Source organism: Engystomops pustulosus, chromosome 2 (assembly GCF_040894005.1).
Source record: "Engystomops pustulosus chromosome 2, aEngPut4.maternal, whole genome shotgun sequence".
In the NCBI taxonomy this organism is placed as follows: Eukaryota; Metazoa; Chordata; class Amphibia; order Anura; family Leptodactylidae; genus Engystomops; species Engystomops pustulosus.
In genome coordinates this window covers 94,737,150-94,759,760 of record NC_092412.1, presented here as the reverse complement: position 1 = coordinate 94,759,760, position 22,611 = coordinate 94,737,150, and the positions used below count along the sequence as shown (strand labels likewise).

General features: G+C 38.7%; 1 long non-coding RNA gene across 4 annotated transcripts in view; it reads right to left on the bottom strand.

Moving 5' to 3' along the window:
- Nucleotides 1-829: 829 nt before the first annotated feature.
- Nucleotides 830-22,611, bottom strand: part of LOC140118113 (uncharacterized) — a 47,648-nt gene continuing 25,866 nt past the window's right edge. The window contains exons 4-6 of one of the 4 annotated variants that reach the window (XR_011853141.1): nucleotides 14,503-14,738; nucleotides 2,792-3,538; nucleotides 830-2,687 (exon numbers count right to left, since the gene is read on the bottom strand). This is a non-coding gene — a long non-coding RNA (uncharacterized lncRNA). The remainder of the gene's footprint in view (nucleotides 2,688-2,791; nucleotides 3,539-14,502; nucleotides 14,739-22,611) is intronic. The other 3 variants (XR_011853142.1, XR_011853139.1, XR_011853140.1) reach the window with 3 other exon arrangements.

The window sequence follows — 22,611 nt, the reverse complement described above, 5'->3', positions numbered from 1 at the left end:
GAGTGCACTCTTTGATGTTATAGTGGGATCTTGGTCCTCAGCTCAGTCCTTTTGAGCTGGCGCAGACTTTACCTTGTCAGGCTACGTTCCCGCTTCGTTTATTTGGTGAAGTTGGCCTGTGTAAGTGCACATGGAATTAAAAAGTGAAGAGATTCTAAGAGCGGCAGCTGTCATGTTCATCATACTAAAACACAGCATTGTTTGAAGACCAAACCATGCTCCCTTTGCATATTTAAGCATGGCACAACGTTCTACAACACCCTACAGGCTCTCTGCAGGCAGGAAATACCTGTTTTTTTTTTAACATGATTCATCATGATTCTATTCGGGTCGAAACAAATTTTTTCAAAAAATTCGTTGAATCGGGTCAAACCGAATTTCAACAAATTTGCCCATCTCTAGTTACCTGTTTTGTCTGTTCAGGGTTTAGCCTGTTAGTGGATTATTTATTCTGGCAATAGACTGTTCCTGGATTGCTATGATGTGTCTTAGTATCATTTTGCTTTTCAGAGTGTTATTTACTTAATTTCTCTATAACTTTATGTACATGTAGAACACTGGGACTATACCAAGAGAAAGTTGCAAGGGAACCTGGCCCAGCTATAATACCATACAGGGTTATGTAGTAAAGGGCCTAACACTGTAATGCTATATGATAAAATGCTCAGAGCCATATGATAATTTGTATTGTTAAAGAAAATCTACCATAAAAATCCATCATGATAAACCAGGGACACTTACTCATAGATCCAGGTACCATGACTGTGGTAATCGTCTTATATCCGTTATCTATGGCCTCCTTCCTTCTAAAACCTTCAAATTCTAATAATGAGCCTTGACAACTACCTTATTTACCTACAAACAGACTATGTACTAACTCTCTAGAATATGAAACAATAAATCACCATTTGATTTATTTATCAAGAATGTAAACTTTATTCAATTATATGCACAAAATAACACATGTATCATCACTATGACATAAAAACAACACATGATGAACACTGCAGTACATCTCTGGTCCAATTATTATAAATGCTAGTGCAATCTTAAATATACATGCCACAGCTAATAAAATGCAGGATAATTCTATTACAAAGTGCAAGTGCTAAACTAAGTGTGCTAGCATCCACATTGCAAAGTACACAAATAATACAATTACTGTATCAAACAAAGTGACAAGTGCCTAGTGCAAAAATAATTGATATGAAATAAAAAAAAAAATAATAAGCGAGTTTGGACGATCCTAATGCATATACAAAGCTGTGAGGGAAAACACCCGGTAATGTATCACAAATCAAGACATTATATCATCAATGAATAAATAAATAAAGTGCATAGTGCTAAAACTGTCTAAGTATACCAACCGGGCTGCATGATAGTTTGGACCAAATGAGGTGTATCACTAACCCCGACGTGCATTTCAACGTCGCTTCCTCAAGGGGTACTACAGATTATGAAAATGGATACAGCTATATAGTAGAGTGGGAGGTGGAACAAAGACTGACATATCCAATAGATGGTAAGCTTTGCTCATAGATCACAACATGTGATCATACCACAGCTCATACCTTACTATACAATGGAATTATGAAATCTAAAATGATGCCATTCATATAACAAAAAGTATATATAGATCCCTATAGGTGGCGATAATGGTGGTCTACACCTCCCCATAATTTATATAGCTGATCCAAGTAGAAAGATCTAAATTTTGCTATACCTAAACAAACATGGACACCATGATAAAATGTTGATTAAAACATTAAACAGGCAGAGTTGCAGGTAGGAGACACCAACCCCAAATTCACACGAAGGACGCAAATGCCAACTTCTCATTTAGGCCAAGGGGTGCAACGGTTTGCAATTTCACAATTTATTTTGTTTCAATTCTTTCCAACTTCCGCAATACATTTCTCGTGATCCAACAATTATTTTGTCAATACCACTTACACGGATATCTTGCCATCTATCATTGTGACATTCGTGAAAGTGCCTTGGGACATTCCTAAATTTGGAAAATGCTTCATGTTCATCAGATAGAATCTTCAATGCGGCTTGGATGTCTATAAGATGTTCTTGTATTTTGGTCCTAAGTTCCCTGGTCGTCATGCCAATATACTTGAGCCCACATGGACATGTCAGTTGGTACGCCACACCCGATGTACTGCAGTTGATGAAATGAACAACTTGAAATGATTTGGTCCCTGAAGAGTTAGAAAATGTGTTTACCTTCCTCATCAATTTATAAATGGAACAATGTCCACAGGGAAACTGCCCCCAATTTGACCCAAAAATATAGGCTTTCGGGTACAGAGGAGTATAGTGACTCCTTACCAGCATATCACCTACCGATTTGCTCTTCTTGGCCACCTATTGTGGCCGTCATGACAGGTAGTTGCTTAGGTCTGGATCTGACAATATGATCGGCCAGAACCGTTTCATAATCCCCTCTACCCTTCTCCATTGAGAGGTGTAGGGTGTAATAAATTTCTGCTGATTATCACTGGGCCAATGAGATTTTGTCTTGAGAAGGAGGTTCCAATCTTCCTTTCTGGCCCTTGTATAGGCCCTCTCAACGTCAATAGTAGAGTAGCCCCTTCGCGTAAATCGTTGTTTGAGGGTACATGCTTCCTCCTCTAATTGTTCGTCCATGTCCCAAATTTGTCGAACCCATAAAAATTGTCCTGTCAAAGTGAAACAAATAGTATAAGGAGGGTGGGGCGATGATGAGTGCAACAATGCGTTTACGGCAGAATACAGATGTATTTAGGTGACCCTTATCACTTACCGTAAATTCAATGTCCAAGAATTCTATCCTTGTTTGGTCTCGTCCCCTGCCAGATGCACAAAACATTATCAATAAAACGCATCCATGCTACCACATGGCCGCTTGATACGTCCATCGCATAATGGACTTCTTCGTGTTCCCATGGTGCTAGGAACAAGTGGCCCCCATCGTCCTCCATCAGACTTGGAGGTAGTTCTTGTCCTTGAATAAAAAATAATTGTGCTCAAGCACAAATCTCAACAGTTTCAGAAGCAGATCAGTGAGCTCCGATTCCAGGTGACTTTGTCTCAGAAAAAACTAATTGTTGAATGAATATTATTGTATAATATTGCAGGCCCTGCACCTGACTAGCGATTCTGGCTAATTGGTACTTATTAAGAACTACCCTGGCCCCTCTGTTATCTGGCTCGAAGCACAAGTACTAAGGGAAGAGGGGGAGTAGGTGAAACAGTCTGCAAAGCTAGATCACAGAGAGGTTAAGGTGTCCCCACAGGTTCATCAGCATAATTTTAAAAGCTGGTTTTAGGAGAAAATAGGCCATGGATAACAAATATAAGACGATAACCACAGGCACGTTGCCTGGACCTGAGGGCTAGAGCCCATCTTGCCCAGCTGTCCACCAGGGGAATCTCCAGTTCACTTCTGGGTTGGTCTGTGCCTCCCAGGGAGATATTCTGATGCCATAAGGATTTTCTTTCCACTGAGAAAGCAGATTACAATAGCTTGTTTTGTATGTTTTGGTGTAACCTGAAAAATAAAAAAATGTATCCATAACTTAATGCACCAATCAGGATGGACCTTTAACTGTGTGATCTTTGGTGTGGAAACTTGTCGGTTTTTCTAGCCAATGTATGAGTCAGCAGGTAACTGTAATTAGATAAGACTATATTTGTCCTGTATTTCTCAGACTTCATACAAAGAAACATTTACTATTGTTACACATGTGAATGCTAGTTCTGCACCTTGTTTGTTAAGTGCGGATGCCAATGTTACTGTAAATGGCCACTTGGTCAGTTGATTCCAGAGAACTCTTATCTACTACCTCACATAAGTATTAGGGAAAGTAATTTAAAGCAAACACAAGCAATGATTAAAGGCATAATCCACTGTAGGACAGTGTAGAAGGTACTCTCAATGATAATAATGACTCTGTTTCACATCAACTGATACAGCAGCGCCACACTTGTCTTGATAATGTTGCAGATGGATTTTTTTTGCTATATTTCTTCAATAGCATAAAATATGGGCATCAGTTTTGCGAAGAAGTCTAATTTAAAAAATCTGTTGCACATTAGCTTATCAGACTATCCACACTAAAAGGAGTGAGCAAATTTTGCAAATGTGTTGAAAATGTGAATCAGAAGTTGACAGCAGAATTCTTAAAAACAGTACTTGATAAATTTGCATGTTTCAGACGTTAACATATTGAGGCACATTTACTAAGGGTCCGCGAACCGCATTTCCGTAAGTTCCCCAACTATTTCCGTTTTGCGCTGCATTTAACAGGGGTTTTTGGCGCACACGATGCGATTTTGCTGCATTGGCTTTTATGCGACAAAAATCGGTGGGTGTGGCCGTCGGACAACTCGACCGATTCGGACTAAGCGTGGGATTTAAAATTCTAATTGTGTCGCAAGACACGCACTCATCCTCGTCAGACAGTCCGGATGAGGAATCGGGTAAGTAAATGTGCCCCGTTGTGCAAATTTCTTTTTATCATATATTAAAACATTTGATTTTCAGATGCTTCAAAGTCAATGCATGGACATAGGGGAAATTTACTAAACTAAATGTGCCAATATTCTGGTTTAAAGGGAACCTGTCACCAGGAGACCCATTTTTAGCACTCCCCCAGTTCCCACAGAGCATTGTACATACGTTGCCAATGTGTTTTTGTATAAAAAAATTGGTTTTACAGAAAAAAAGATATGTTATATTGTACCTTTCATTAGCACCTGCTGTGTGGCTAGGCAGTTGCCAAAAGGGAGGGTCTGGAAAGGAGCAGGTTTCCCCCCACCCTTGGGAAACATGTGACCTTTTTCAAATATATAACTCCCCACACTCGGGATTGGCTGTAGAGGAGCAGGGGGCGTCGCTAAGCAAAGTGATGGGTGTTTTCATATATTTGAAAAGGTCACATGGAGTAGCTGTTCCCCTAGGGTGGGGGGGGGGAACTGCTCCTTTCCAGCCCCTCCCTTTTGGCAACTGCCTAGTCACACAGCAGATGCTAATGAAAGGTACAATATAACATATCTTTTTTTCTGTAAAACCAATTTTTTATACAAAAACACTTTGGCTGCGTATGTACTATGCTCTGTGAGGACTGGGGGAGTGCTAAAAATGGGTCTCCTGGTGACAGGTTCCCTTTAAATAACACCAGCAAAACTAGCATTATACTGTGAACCACATGTTTTATTTATTTTCAACTTTTGTTTGCCTCTTCTTTGCAAAACTCTGCTAAAAAATGGGAACTAAACTTTGTACAGTCTAAAGAAGTCATAGTTTTATGATCCAGTATTACCATACCTGTAGTGAATATTTTGTAGATTTTTCGGTTATATAGCCTAAATATGGATTAGTTTATAGCAAAATGTTTCTCCTAGCAGTTATAGGCAGGATTTGAGCTTTATATAAAATAAAGATATTGAACTGCGATAAAAATATAATAAATAGGAACTAGGGAATTAATCATAGACCTTTGGATCTATTTAGATATTATAAATGTGCTCTAAGGTAGATTTACACAATGAACTTTAACCAATGTACCTTCCCACTAAACCAACCAGAAATAATGATCACTTATCAAAATCGACACAAATTAAAAAGGTGTTTCATCAATTTGAGCTCTACAAACTTTATGAACAAGAGCCAATAGAGAATTGGTTTGCAAAGGTGGCCCAAATATTCACAGCACAAACATTGGACAATTCTATGTCCGTGTCTGGAGCTTTGCTGCCGTCAGACTCATAAACCCGATGGTGACAACCCACTGTCTTTAGACGGCGGGTGGCGCAGGTCTGCAGCAACACCGAAAGACATTGCTGCAGAAAAGCAGGAATATTTGGGCTGGGGCTATCTCCTGCTCTAAGAACTCGGACATACCTATTCTCCGTTGAGAATAGTAGCCCTATTACAGCGGTCACATGGTACTCCTATGTACAGGACCTGGCAGTGAGCATAAGAGTGAAGCTTTTCTATGAACAAGCCGTTAGCAACAGCTTATGTTCTTAGAATGTGATAAGGAGCCAAAAGAATTGGTTCCTGGTCAGATGATCATGTGCTGTCCAACCACAATGGTCACCTGAGTGAAATAAGAGAACATCTGTATCCGTTCCTCACCAGCTGTGGAGAGAAACAGATCCATTTCAGTGACACCTCATGAATTCTTCTGTCCCTCACACATAAAAACACCTGTTTTTTTTTTTTTTTTACATTATTTAGTTTTCATACAGCTATATATATCTGTACATATATAGATACTTGTATATATGGTCTCTGGGTTTAGTAAGTTAGGGGTCGGTACTTAAAAAATAGGGGTGAATTAAAAAAAAAAAAAGGTTGTTTGCTGTTGGGTTTAAACAAAGAAAAAAACATTTTTACAATGGCTCCATCCACATCAAATCCTATACTTGACAACCCCATTTTTTCTGGCATTATGTCTAGATATAAGGTTCTCATGAGTGACATAAATGACAACATGCAGACACCCCCTGCTACCAGCAGTAGTCATGATCATTTGAACAAATACTAGATTTCCTAAATTATTTTTTTAGCAGCCATACCCCAGAACAAAATTTGTCAGTTAATAAGACGCTAATGACCTATAAAGGCTGTCTATTATTTCACCAGTTTACACCCACCAAAATCCACTTATTACCCACCATATCCGGGAGCCATTGTTGACTGCTGCTGTGGCACTTGTAAGCTGAGCCGTTATTGGTTTCTGTTCTGCCACAGGTCATTTATATGAGCTCTGAGCTTTGATTGGTTACTTTAGGAAATGAGTATAAGACACTTGTGTGTGAGGTAAGATGGATAGGGGTACAGAGAAAGGGGCAGATTTATCAGAAGTGTCTGAGATAAAACTGTTCCAGTTGCCCTTGGAAACCAATCAGAGATCAGCTGTAATTTTATAAACGGCTGTGCAAAAATGAAACTTGAGCTCTGATTGGTTGCCATGGGCTACTAGAGCAGTTCGGCTCTCAGACACTTCTGATAAATCTCTTCATAGACAAAGTGACAGTCAGACACACAGACAGTCACTGGAATGAGAGTGCCCGAGACCGACAGTCACTGGAATGAGAGTGCCCGAGACCGACAGTCACTGGAATGAGAGTGCCCGAGACCGACAGTCACTGGAATGAGAGTGCCCGAGACCGACAGTCACTGGAATGAGAGTGCCCGAGACCGACAGTCACTGGAATGAGAGTGCCCGAGACCGACAGTCACTGGAATGAGAGTGCCCGAGACCGACAGTCACTGGAATGAGAGTGCCCGAGACCGACAGTCACTGGAATGAGAGTGCCCGAGACCGACAGTCACTGGAATGAGAGTGCCCGAGACCGACAGTCACTGGAATGAGAGTGCCCGAGACCGACAGTCACTGGAATGAGAGTGCCCGAGACCGACAGTCACTGGAATGAGAGTGCCCGAGACCGACAGTCACTGGAATGAGAGTGCCCGAGACCGACAGTCACTGGAATGAGAGTGCCCGAGACAGACAGTCACTGGAAAGAGAGTGCCCGAGACAGTCAGTCACTGGAAAGAGAGTGCCCGAGACAGACAGTCACTGGAAAGAGAGTGCCCGAGACAGACAGTCACTGGAATGAGAGTGCCCGAGACAGACAGTTCCTGGAATGAGAGTGCCCAAGACACAGTCACTGAAAGAGACTGCCATAGACAGACAGTGACAGAGACAGTCAGTGACAGGGACAGTCAATGACAGTCTACAGATACATATAAAATATTTTTATTAACCTGGGAGCTATAGCTAGTATATATATATATGGACAACCTTTATACCAATGTGCCATTATTTAAAGCCCTGCATGATGCCCACACTGGGGCCTGTGGCACAATATGCAGAAATAGTAAGGGATTTCCTTTGTAGAGAAAAAGATAGCAAAAGGGGAGACATGTCCTTTTCAAAATGATGAAATGCTGGCCGTAAAATTTTGCGCCCACATGGATGTGTACATGCTAAGCACCATCCATGGAAGTATACTAGTAGTCAGAACGTGGGGCGTGTTTTGAAATTTCACACAGTCCCACGTTATTAATTTTTTTCATTAACATTTAGGGTAGAGGAGTAGAATTAATTTTTAATTTTTTTTTGTGATTACTTAGCACTCTTGCTTTTGCTTCTTGTTATCTAGAGTGTGCTAGGAAGGGTGTATATTTAAAAGAGCCCAAAATGTAGGCTGTATTTTAGAATCTCTTTTCTTAAATAAAAAAAGGAAAACTTCTATCTGAATTGCTGATAAACCCGCAAAAAAAGAACTTTCTTAAACATAAGCAAATCGAGTGCAGATTGACATTGGTAAATCAAGTGCTTTGTCAGCAGAGCCCCTCCAGGCTCCAGCTTCACTGGCATGTACACCCCCTGGAGCACTTCTCACATGAATACTGTTCAACTGTTCTCGTTCAACCTCTTACAACTACGTAGTATCTATTTGTTTCTGGTAGCTTCAGGGATGCACTGCTCAATACATTCCTGGAAGAAGCTGCAGAAATGCACTTCTGCCACCTCCCAATCCACAGCTATGCTGCACATGTTGCACTGATGTAAGTGAGCAACCCCGTGGCAACCAGTGACAACTATAAGGGTGCTTCCCATAGTCAGTGTATGTTCACCCACTGTTGACTGGCAAGTCACGAGAGGGGGCGCGAGGTCAACAGGAAGAAAAGTGTTCATCAAGCGGTGGGCATGTACAAAGTGATCGGGGTGGGGGGAGCCTGTAACATGCAATAGCCTGTGAAGTTGGAGGAACTCTGGTGACGCCTCCCAAAGCAATGGAGTTTCAGCTCATGCAGTTCATAACATAACATAAGGCAGCTTCACAAACTAAGCTCCGATGTCAGAGCTACTGCGCATGTGCAGTGGCTCTGACTTCGGAACCCAGCACGCCCAGCCGCCAGCTCAAGCGCGGACGAATGCGCGCAGCTACTAGGAGCAGCACGCTGAAGATACACTAGGAGGATCGAAAGAGGCTACTTGAGCGTGGAGTAGCCGGGCCATGTAGCTCCAGCTCCGTCTACCCTACGCCACTGTAGCCTCTTTCACTAATTTGCATATTAGGGCAATAAAACATTTCCAAACTTATCGGCCACTGAAAGATTACAATGGCATTTATTAGAGGAACCTGCCACCATATCTACCTTAATACGTAGAGCCGAGATGGAAGGTTTCCTTTAATAAAATCTGATTATAAGCTATTGAACCGCCCATAAATGATGTACCTGAAAAGTGGATCTCATCCACAAAAAAAAAAATCTCCCATGTGTCCACATTACAAAAAAATACATTTTATAGCCTTTTTTAATGCGACAATGCAGATCTGCTCTGAATGGCGCTCCTTCCCTTCTATGCCCATACAGCAGTTTACCAACACATATGGGGCATCCTCATACTCAGAAGAAATTGGGTATCAAACTTTGTGGAGTTTTTGTCATTGAATACATTGTGACAGTTTAATTTTTGCCCAAAATGTATGTTTCGTCTAAAAAAATTACAGCTTATAAATTACACCCCCATTTTTTTAACAACTGTGAAAAAACTAAAGGTTAAATACTTTTTCACACATTGAGTGGTGTAGTTTCTATAATGGCATAATTTACAGGGTTTTACTGCTATTTAGGTCTCTCAAAGTCACTTAAAGCTGAGCAGGTGCCTCTAAAAATTGCACCCTAAATACTGAATCTCTGAATACTGATATACAACCTAGAAAAGAGTGAGGATGCAACTAAACACAAAATACATCAATATTTTTTCTATTACTTTGAAGTACAAGGAAAAGTCACCAAAAAACTCAATGTGATTTTTGAGACTTTTTTTATGCCAAAAAAACCTCAAAGAAACCCAATGATAACTATCCCATATTGATTTTCATGGGAAACATAAGGAAAACCTTGATATTGATGGTATTGTATAAAACATTGGAATGAGCTAAACGGGGCAATTATCCATATATCGTTCAAATTGTTCAATTCCCTCATTCACAAGCCTATCGTTATTTACTGAAAAGGGAAACACATTCTATAGGAATAAGGAAATTGACAGCTGCCAGACACCTGCTTGGCTTGGGGGAACAAATAGGAGCTGATAGGACAAATCCAGTCCATGCAAGCGTTTATCTACTTGACAGAGGCTTTGGGGGAAGGGGATTTAGCAGGACCAATGATGATTAGCCTTTTTGGTGGCCTTTAAAAATATAATGGTGATCTCTATGAACAGCTTTAACGTTAATTACATTTTTTGAGCATATTCTCGTTTTGGTATCTTAGTAATATAAATCCTGCTTGTCATAACATGGAGGGTTGGATGAACTTTCAAAGATACACAAAAGAACAAAGTCAACAGTTTGCTTTCTGTGTGACCACCAAAGGTAGGAATAGGGGGATTTTAAACTTTAAATAACAACATGGCAATTTTTTTTTTTACCCATGAGAAATTAACTGCTTCCAGATGAACTACCCTATTTCCCTGCAAATAAGACAGTGTTTTATGTTAATTTTTGCTCCTAAAGAGGCACTAGGTCTTATTTTCAGGGGATGTCTTATTTTTCCATGAACAAGAATTTACATTTATCGTTGAACAACAAATCAACTTCTTAAACATCCTTATAACTCTCCAAACTCAGAATTTCATGTTGTATTTCTTGTGACCCCAATCTCTAATGTTTAGTAAAAGCATTTCCCATTAATGACCCCTCCTTATCCTGGAGCCTGCTGGTATCACATTTGCAGCACAACAGACAGTGATTTAATTCCATGAATTCTTCCCCATAGCACAACCTTCTGCAGCATCTAAAAGATTTCCAAATACTAATATATGGCGTGGGGGGAGCTGCTGCAATGACTGCTGCTAGGTCGTATTTTCAGGGGAGGCCTTATATTTCTAAGCCTGAACAATATTATACTAGGTTTTATTTTCGGGGGAGGTCTTATTTTAGGTGAAACAGTGTTGTAGTCATTAATGTCACTTCCTTGAATGGTATAAACTTTGGCTCGGCCAAGTGTGAAATTCATAACATTTTTTTCAACCATCTTCACAAAATTATTCCTTGGAAAAAGTTAATTGTTTTCAATGTAAATGCGATTTATATGATTTATACATTCATGTGATTTACAAATGGAGGTTGCTGGAAATCTAATGTCTAAAGATAAAAAATAAGATTTGCAGGCTTAGTAATTCCTGTAAGTTATCAGCAATAAATTGTCTAGGACATTATTGTGCACTGGAACATTTTGATGATATTTGAATATTTCCACTGAAATGTAACTTAATTAAAAATTTTAAACTGATTCAATAAGATCATAGAACCCAACTAAAATAATTGATATAATACAGCAAGTGTCTCTATAATAACACATTGCCCTGAAAAACATGTAAAATACAATTGATACCTGACATACTCCTCACTATTATACAAATTGGGTCAGAGCACAAAATATGTTTGTAATTTAATAACTTAAGTACTTGGCAGTTTATGTCATAATATTTAGTGAAATGAACGCCCTGGACAATTTACTGGAAGTGATGTGGAGCAGAATTTCTCTAGTAGTCATTTGGTAAATAGAGTCAGGTAATCTCCTAGTTTTCTATCCCTTAAAACTAGCTCAAAATAAATATTCCTGTAGACTTCAAAATATATGTATATTTATGTAATAATATTTAATATTCAAGGGAAAAACATGGATTGGAATAACTTAAAAAGAGCATAAATAAAATTCACATTTCAAAGTAAGTTCTTCAGACATGAACCTAGTGCTTCTTGTAAGAAATGTCATACATCATAAAACACTACATCATTTACCTATTTCATTCTCTAATGTAAGTAATGCTGAACATAAATCAATACATCTTCAGCAACTGCCTTTCTCTCTTAAATTCCTGTTACATTGACTTACTGACCTAAACTTTGATCTTTGACATTAGAGTTGGCCAAAATTAATTTATTTCTGAGTGTGAAAAGCTGTCAACTTGATAAATTGGCCCTTTTATTTGTCTGTGTGAAGTATTGGGCAAAAAATATCACAAATAATGATTAATTTAATCCATTTTCATGTCAAACTAGATTAATTGTGATTAAAGTTTTCCCGCTTTATCATTAATGACATCTATTCCACATGAAAATGTGAATGGATTTCTGCTCTGGGAACGGGGTTTCACCAGAGAGTATGAAAAATGGATTGTAACCTTTTGTGAAGATTCCTTTTTATTGATTCTATCTGGTCTGAAAAATATCAGTTTGGCTAGCTAGGTTCTACTCCATACACTACATAAAACATAATTACTTTTAAAAAATTTTTTTACATTTTTCAAATTATATATTGTGAAAATCATCATATTATTTTAAAACTATAAATATGAAACAGATTAATTAAAGTCTAATTAATACAAAAATACTACCCCTACAATCATTACTACTATGTGACATTACAGGTTTCCTTAGGATACTGCTTCATGATCTCCACACATGAACAAATAAACTATTCTAAAGGAGTTATTTGGGTGGTTGGACTATTTTTGTAGATGTAGAAAAAAAAATTATATTTCTTAAATTTGCTGTATATACTTCATATTTTATTTTTATATTTTATTATATTACTATGAAGAGAGTCTATGTAGTACTACTACTGACATAAGTAATCATTATCATTTTTTGTTGTCTGTCATTTATTTCATAAGAAATATTTGAACCCTGATTGAAACCATAAAGACCCGAATATAAAACAGTCATTGTTTTTTTTTTTTAATTGAACCCATAATGCTAAGTGAAACATATATAAATATGCATCATAGTCCATTATCATATCAGTAAAAGACTGAATGCACAAAAGACCTTAAGTAATTGAGAAGTCTTTTTTCTGAAAAGATATATATTTAAATAAATGCAATACCAAGACTTTTCAACTCAAGAGGTCAGTAAAAATGTAGAAACTGAGCTTAAGACACATTGCTGAAGCTGCATGTTTTAACACTGATAAGATACTTTTTTTAGATAAAACTGGCTTCATCCTTTCTATTAGGTCCTCCTCTTGAAACACAGTGGCAAATTTTGCCTCCCATCTTGCATGGTAATCTGTCTAAACTCGACAATAATGTTAAAATGAAATGCATCCTGAAAAACCGCAGAAAACAGTCCAAATTAGACCTCAAAAAACATGCAAGAATTTTTTTATTTTTTCATTCTTTTTTGTAAGAATAAACTTTTATTATTATTTACTAGTTTTAGGGTTTGAACAATATGTATAATTAAAGGAGACCAACCTATAGTTTCTTTTCCAAAAGTGATGCAAACTAGGATATCAGGGCCAAATCTCCAACCAGAGAAGAGTCCCAGAAATTTCCCTTAAGTTCTGGGACTCTTCTCTGGTTGGTGATTAAAAGCCTTGGTGAAGGTTGAAGATACCGGAGACACCATTTATGGTCTAGCCTATTCATTAGGGTGTGATAGAACAAGTGATTCTGCTCCAACCAGCAAACCAGTTGGAAGCTACCTGCACCTTGGATCAATTGGTCCACCTATGCATCTGGGATCAATTGTTCAGTTGTTTAGTTTGTGTGGCTACTTGTTGCTTTTATAAAAATCTGAGCTTGTAATAATGATCAAGTAAATATTATGCTTCTTACCTTCTTCATTTATTTTTAGAAATGTATTCTTAGGGTTTGACATAACTATAGTAGTGTTCTACTTACCCAGAACAAGTGTGGGTCCAAAATCATAAAAAATGCTGATCCTGTACTTTCATGCTATGGAATTTTACTTGCATATAAAAATATTTCTAAAATAGTGACAGATTCCAAGTGCCAACTAATGACTCTTTGCACACTGCATTGCTTATATATATTGTGGGAGATTTGCAGACTGATTAGGCTGCTCCCACCACCAGTGTCCAAGGTGCTGGACAACACAAACTCAGCACTAAGGCCTTGCATAGTATGAAAACCCAGGGGAAACATACCGCCCCTCCACAGTTAACGCCTTCAGTGTCTCACAATATATATATATCAGTTTCCCCAGAAAGTCACCTAATGCATTTGCAGCACCCTCCTTTTTGTATAAAATGTCGGGTCCTACAGCATGGCAATGTACTGTGTGTATACCTTTAATTGTTTACTGTGTAATAATAGGAGAACTCTGGCTACCAAGGTAACCAGGGCAAGACAGGGGGATTTTGAAATGAAGAAAGGAGGAGTTAGAAGTTAGTGGCTGAGTTCTGAGGGAGACAAAGAGGTAAGTGCTGTGAGGAGCCAATAAGAGAAGTAGAATCCAAGTAACCCTTACCAGCGCTACTGTTTCGTGGTAGAAAAGGAAGATTAGGGAGCATACACAGTTCCAGGGCCTAGGGCTATAGAACAGGGTTCTTGTGTCCCAGCAGAGGCTGTGTGAGTTACAATCTACAAAGTCAGCAAAGTCTAATGCCAGTGAGGAACACATTGAGGAGAAAGATAGCAAACAACCTGACATTGAAGAGACTCAGCTTACCAAGATTACCGAAGTTGAAGTTCAATTGCAAGTGTGAGAGCCAATTCTTTGAGCGCCACCATCAGGACCAGGCAAGTGATCTACTCCTTTATTCATCCCATGGGAGCCAGTCCTTGTCAGGAAGGGTTAAACATCACGCTGACCCACAACACCTATCTCCCAGGGGCACGAGTCAGCGATCAACTGCATCCGGGCGAACATCCCAACTGGCGGCACAAACCATTTTCCTACAAGTCCTTTGGTGACATAACAGAGAAATGGATACATGTGTCTTCATTTCTGAAGCAAAATAATTTTCAAATATCCCCCTTTTGCCATCTAATATTTAATAATAAACTTTATTTATAGTGCCATCAAATTCCGTAGCTCTTTACAAATCATAGGGGACATATACAAATATAACAATAAATTACAGAGTACAAATAGAGGGTTCTTCTGGCAGGAGCTTACATTCTATGAGTATAGAGGCGGTGACACAGAAGGTATCATTATAGTATAATAGTAGGAATTGTAGAAAATGATTTTATAAAAACTCTGGTTGCTTGAACCAGCCATCAGCTGCCATTCTTCACTTGTCTGGGACCGCCCACTGATTGTAGACATGGGAGCAGGACCCAAGGGAGAAGGGAAATGAGGTTTATTACTGCTTCTCCCTTCTCCACTCCTCACAGCATCGCGCTGAATGAGTGTGATGCATAGAGGAGCATTTCCTCATCTAATTTTTTATAAAAATCACCCTCTACACTACCAAAAGCATTGCAATAGTCGCCCCATTTGCCTGTGACTATACATATTATATACCAAATGACCAAAACAAAATAGGGAATTCATTAACCCCTTGAGGGCCAGGCCCTTTTTCATTTTTGAGTTTTTATTTTTCACTCCCAACGTTCAAAAATCTATAACCTTTTTATTTTTCCATGTACAGAGCTGTGTTATGTCTTATTTTCTGCGTAACAAATTGCACTTCGTAGTGATGGTATTAAATATTCCATGCCGTGTACTGGGAAGCGGGAAAAAAATTCTAAATGCAGTGAAAATGATGAAAAAACACATTTTTTGTGCTGAAAAACTTGGCTTATACACGAGTATATACGGTAAATTTTGGCTGATACATTTTGTGCTTAGTAAAAAAAATTTTTTGAAAAATTTGCCATTCCAATTATCTCATTTTTAGGCAGATACTTGCCCCGTTTGTAAGAGACTATACATATTATATTTCTAAACAGTTGAAGTAAAAAAGGGCATAATTAGCAGCCCGGAGCGACGGACATCTTGTCCTCGCACTCCATGTGCTAATTATTACTTTCAGTTTTCTGGTGTAGAAGGCATGAAAAAGGTGCAATTCCTGGCACATGACTGGGAATTACAACCCCCCTCCCAATATCCGTATGTCAAGTGGATGTTAAAGGAACAACTTAACACTGAATGGAGGAGCATGATTCCTTTTCATTGTATTCCTTGAACCTAGAGTCATGGTCCTCCTTTCTGGCTCTACACACTATATAATTCAATGAGTTGCCATGTTCCTGCTAGTAATGCTTCTGCTGTTAATATATTTAAATGCATGAAGAACACAGATCCGGTTGAATTGAAAAGAAAGAAACCAGTATTAAAAAGCTCCTCTGCACTGCAGGTTGCCACCCAGTGCAATTGCATGAGTTACACATTGCTAATGTCACCATGTGAAAGCCATCCATGGTTTTATTTAAATACTTTATCCACACTATGCTGTATCTTTCTGTATACAGGCGGTCCCCTACTTAAGGACACCCGAGTTACAGACAACCCATAGTTACAGACAGACCCCTCTGACCTCTGGTGAAGCTCTCTGAATGCTTTACTATAGTCCCAGATTGCAATAATCAGCTGTAAAGTGTCTGTAATGAAGCTTTATTGATAATCCTTGGTCCCATTACAGCAAAAAATGTTTAAACTCCAATTGTCACTGGGGCCAAAAATTTTTTTGTCTTGATCTACAACAATAAAATACACAGTTTCGACTTACATACAAATTCAACTTAAGAACAAACCTCCGGACCCTATCTTGTACGTAACCCGGGGACTGTCTATACTGTCTAAACTCTTAGTACACTTTGAGCATAACACAGGTCTGCAAAAAAATTTTAAGAGCGGTTTTGGTTAATCCACGTAATCATTATCTTTTTTTTTTTTGGTGCACGGATTCAGAAAATGAATTCCATAATGTCATATGACATTACGTTTCCTGACAATTTAGGTAATTTTGTTAAATAAGGCAAAACCACAAAATAAATTAAAAAAATACTTTTTTATTACTTATTTTTCATGGAAATAATTTTTCACTGAAATAAGAATGCTAACACTCACTAAAATCGCATGCAACAGTAGTCAACCATCATTGTACTGCTCTATTTTTCCTTCATTCGATCACTTTAATGTACTGGGCACCAGAGGCTGGCTGTATACTGAGGGCTGGATCTACAATTGTCTGGATCTACAATTATAAAATATACAGTTTCGACTTACATACAAATTCAACTTAAGAACAAACCTATGGATCCTATCTTGTATGTAACCCGGGGACTGCCTGTATTTAGGAGAAATTATCCTAAATGGATGCTTAAACATGCAGAACACATAGAGATCATGGTGCCATGATAAAAACAAGTACCAAAGAACCCCCTAAATTTACGTTCAAAAATGCTCCTTGTGTCATGTTACAATTTTCTAACCAGTTTAAACATATCAAGGAAATTATTCTTCTATACCTACCAATCCTTCAGGAGGATGACAGTTGAGCACAGATCTTGGCTAAGGGATGTAAGGTTGTGGCCAGAAAATCCCCCACTGTAGGCAATTATGTTTCTCCCAGTTATTTTGGATCAAACATAGGAGGTGGAGGAACATGGCTCCATCATAGAGGCTTTTTCAAATGTGGTACATACCCATGTAAAACTTACACTTATGTGAAACCTTCTAAGAAGTTTTCCAGTCCAACACGTTCAGTATCAAGGATTATATAAACTGCAATAGTGATTTTGTTGTATATGTTATCAGGTGTACGCTCTGCATGAAAATTTATGTAGGGTTTACTGTTAGAAGGTTCAAGCAGCATTTTCTGGAACATATTCAAATTATTCGGAATTGGCTTGAATTGAGTGTTGCAGAGCAATCAGAAAAGAAAATCTCTTAGTCTGGGGCTTCAAGACATTTCATTGACCATCATCAGAGCAGAGTTTCCTGCTAGGTATTCTTTGGTACCGAGTGGGTACACTCTATGACCACAGGGGGAACACAGAGCCAAAATCTTACAAGACCATGAAGAATTTTGGATCCTTAAAGGGGTATTCTCGTCTGGGCACTCACATTCAGTTTCACTAATCTTCCCTACATAAACATTTCTTCAATTGGATGTTATTAAAAAGAATGTTCCTGTGTGAAGATAATTTCTCATAAATGTAGCCATTCTGTCCCTTAGAAACGAGATAGCTTCCTCGGATACGACCACGTCACACTCTGGCAGCGGTGGCCAGACTTGCGCTATAGGGTCCTGCCATACTACCAGGATTCAGCAATCATTACCACAGGACGGATGTGGGACTTGCAGTAACTCCCGGACATTTCATATACAAAACCTTTTTGTTTATTTGTGCAATCTCTCAGGCAGAGGTGGCCGTATCCGAGGAAGCCATCTCGTTTCTAAGGGACAAAATGACTACATTTATGAGAAATTATCTTCACACAGGAACATTTTTTTTAATAACATCTAATTGAAGAAATGTTTATATATGGCATAATTATCAAACTGAATGTGAATGCCCAGACGAGAATACCCCTTTAAGCTTAAAGGGGTATTCCCATTTCAATTAATGTTATTGTTTGTATTATAAAAAGTTATGCAACTTTCCAATATACTTTCTGTATCAATTCCTCACAGTTTTCCAGATCTCTGCTTGCTGTCCTCGTGTAGGAAGCTATAGGAACTGCTGTAAATCTGACCATGGATATACATGTGCACAGATGGTTAGTATCAGTGAGTAATCAGACCTGTGTGATATAAAGAGCCGTGCACCTGTGTGACCATGGTCAGATTTCTGTACACTCAAAGTAAACATAGAAGCTTTCTGTAGAAGGACAGCAAGCAGAGATCTAGAAAACTGTGAGGAATTGATACAGAAAATATATTGGAAAATTGTATAACTTTTTATAAGGCATACAATAACATTAATTTGCTGAAATGGGAATACCCCTTTAACTCAAGGTTCCCCATGGGTATGAACTTTAGCAATGAATTTATGTTCCACTACTTAAAATAATGGATTAATCTATCTCACAAGTCCCACGTTAGATACAATGTTCAATGTGGGCTTTTGTCAGTACATTTGATTCTAGTAATTTACTTGCATTTGATTTCAGGATTGCGATGTCGGATCATGCGTCTCCTGTTTTTTTTTGCTTTAGGTTGGTGTGCCGCTGCATATGCACACGCGCCAGCTTCAACTTTTGATGTCTCTAGCACAAGGATTTGGCTTCACCTAAGTAAATGCTTCAGCTAGTAATAGCGGTTTTTACTCCTTAAGACTCACCAAACCACTATCCCTGCCATTTTAGTATAAAAATTCCTACTGGAGCGCTCCAAGTCTATTATTTTCGGTGTCTATTGTTAATCAAGTCAGGTAACGTTTCCTTATAGTATTATATTTATATATGCCCTCAAGATTAAGTTTGATGGTACACGGGTGGTAACTATGAGTTTTGTATATGTTTTTATATCAATGTTTATATCATTAACTTTGCATTCCTGTGAATGCCATGCCCCTTCCTGTTACATGTGGAACATGACGTAACAGAGTAGGGGAGTATATGTTAAATCACTTGCGATACACCCATTATCCATGAGTAAGGGCGTTGAGTACGCCTGAAACGCATAGACCAGTCTAATTTTTCACCTTTTTGGATTATTGAATAAACCTTGAAGAATTTTTACCAACGTTTGGTGCGTAATGCCACACTTTCTTTCTACATACCATCAGAACCCCAGAACGGTAAGATTTTTTTCTTACTCATGGAACAATTTCAGAGGACCTCAACACACCGTTTGCACACTTTATATTGATCTCCAAATTTTAGTCTGAAGTATGTGTAGTAAACCTTCAGTATACCAATTGGTCCTTATGTCTAGGATTTAAAAAAATATTTTTTCTGTTTTCAACTCACCAAAATACATGGAAATTATATAAAAGTAATCAAACAGATTTTTAGTTGCAGACATGTTCCATTAATACTTTTGGTACTAAGAGGGTTGGGTTGTTGCAGTTCTATGTTTTTAATTAATGTGTATTATTAAGTTTGAAATATTTTTTTTTCTTATTAGGGGAAAAATTATGTAATCCCAAATAACCGACTATAAATACTGTACGAAATTTAGTGCTTTCACGCTGTTAATTCCAAAATTTACATAAAAAAAGCTGCCATGTCAGAAAGTAAATTATATTGTTATTCTTCACATACCATAGCATATACATTAGGAGTATTATTTTATTTTCTGATGGAAAGTGCATTTGAAAATGTTTGCATATTTTATTGTTCACTTTGCATATGAATGCAGGGATTTATAGAAAATTATTCTTTATAGCTTTTTTCTACTAGATCCATATGAAAATGCAATAATTCCATATGTTAAAATGTAACTTCGATTATATGTAATCCATATGTTTCCACTAAAAATGTCATATTTGCTTCAACTAAGCACAAGATAATAAAATGCCAGTAGTTAGAAATCATTCAGGTTGAAGTCATGCCGGTTGTAAGCTTAATTTACTAAGATAGAGAGGAACACGGACGTAGTACAAAAAAAAAACTAAAAAATATGTCGGGGGATGGGAGGGTAATTAAGTTAATTTGGCTGCTCCTTGAGTACATTTATTTTAGAAATCGATTGCTTTCGGTATATTGAAGTTCTTAAACCTCAGATCTGCCTACACCAGTCACTTCTCATGCTCCGTTGTTGGAGTAGCACTCTGTGAAATGGGTGTAATGTGTTTTCTGCAATGGAAATAATGCCCTTTATGACATCTGACGTAGTAGTATGTCATGGTCAGCAGTGATTCCTCCCATCACGGGTGTTAACCCCTTACACGCTGCATGACTGCAGCGTGTAAGGGGCTTCTGAAGTGGATTGTTCACCCCAAGCTGCTTACCGGGGGAGACTGTCCAATCTTCCAATGGCAGCCCGAGATCTGGCCGTGGCTGTGCAATGTCCTCTAGAGCCAGGACCCGGCTGTAGCATGCTCAGTGTGTTACATAACACAGTGTAAAACATCTGTATTACACTGAGTTAGGAGAATACAATAAGAGGATCGCTTGTTAAACCACCGTGTAAGGAATAAAATAAATGTTTAAATTACTTTTTTTAAAATAAAAATATTAAAGTAAAATTCCCCTAAACACACAATTCCCTATCTATTAACCCCTTCCCGACATTTGACGTAGTATTACTGCATGGCGGGACGTGCGTTCCCGCAACATGCAGTAATACTACGTCATGCTTCTGGTGCCGACTCCTTAACGGAGCCGTCGCCAGAAGCTGCGGATGTCGACAGTATATGAGACCCGACACCCGCCTCTAACACCCGCGATCGGAGACCAGACCGCGGCGTGTCAGGGGCATTTACGGGAATTGGACCCCCGTGGCACTTACCAGGGGGGGGGGCCTGGTCCGTGGCTCTGATTGCAGTCCCGGGATCTGCCAGTGTCCCAGGGCTGCGCGATCTTCTTCTGGAGCCGGGTCCTGCCTTAAAATCAGATGTGTCAACCAAAAAATATTAAAGTTATATCTCCGAAAAGATGGCGATGCAAAAACAAATGAGATTTTCTTTATATTTTTTCAACCTTTCTCTTTGGGTGTCTAACTCTCTTCCTTCAAGGATGCCCCATTACTGAAGAAAGTTTCCCTGGACCCATCCAGTGCTGCTAACTACTGACCAGTTTCTTATCTCCATTTCATCTTCAAACACCTGGAGCGCCTGGTCTATTCTCAACTAACCCGCCATCTCTCAGCTAACTTCCTCCTTGATACCGTATAATCTAGTTTCTGCTTCATGCACTCTACTGAAATGGCTCTCCAAGTCTCCAATGATCTCCTCATCTCTAAATATTAAGGTCCCTATTCTCTCCCCGTTCTTCTGGATCTCTTGGCAGTGTTTGATACTGTGGACCACCAGCTCCTCCTTAGGATGCTTCGCTCCACTGACCTGAAGGACACTGCACTCTCTTGGTTTTCTTCCTATCTTTCTGAACAAACTTTCGGTATTTCCTTCTCTGGACCTCTCTCTTCTCCTCTTCCGCTCACTGTCGGGGTTCCTCGGGGATCAGTCCTTGGTCCTCTTCTCTTTCCCCTTTACACTTCCCCCATTGAACAAACCATGAGTAGATTTGGTTTCCAGTATCATCTTTATGCTGATGATACCCAGCTATATACTTCTGCACGTAAAATCACCCCTGCAGTATTTCAGAACACTAGTGATGGTGTCTCTGCGATTTTTAACATCATGTCCTCTGAGTTTTTGAAACTTAAAGGGGTATTCTCATCTGGGCACTCACATCCGGTTTCATTAATCTGCCATATATAAACATTTCTTCAATTAGATGATATTAAAAAAAATGTTCCTGTGTGAAGATAATTTCTTATAAATGTAGCCATGTTGTCCCTTAGAAACGAGATTGCTTCCTCGGATACGGCCACGTCTGCTGGAGGGATTGCACAAAGAAACAAAAGGTTATTGTATATAAAATGTCCTGGAGTTACTACATGTCGCACAGCCACCCTGTGGTAATGAACGCTGAATCCTGGTGGTCCGGCAGGACTCTATTGCGCATGTCTGGCCACTGCTGCCAGAGTGTGACGTGGTCGTATCCGAGAAAGCCATCTGGTTTCTAAGGGACAACATGACTACATTTATGAGAAATTATCTTCACACAGGAACATTTTTTTTTAATTAACATCCAATTGAAGAAATGTTTACATAAGGCAAATGTATTTAATTAAATGTAAATGCCCAGATGGGAATACCCCTTTAATCTTTCTAAGAATAAACTTCTTGTCTTTCCACCATCTACTAATCCTGA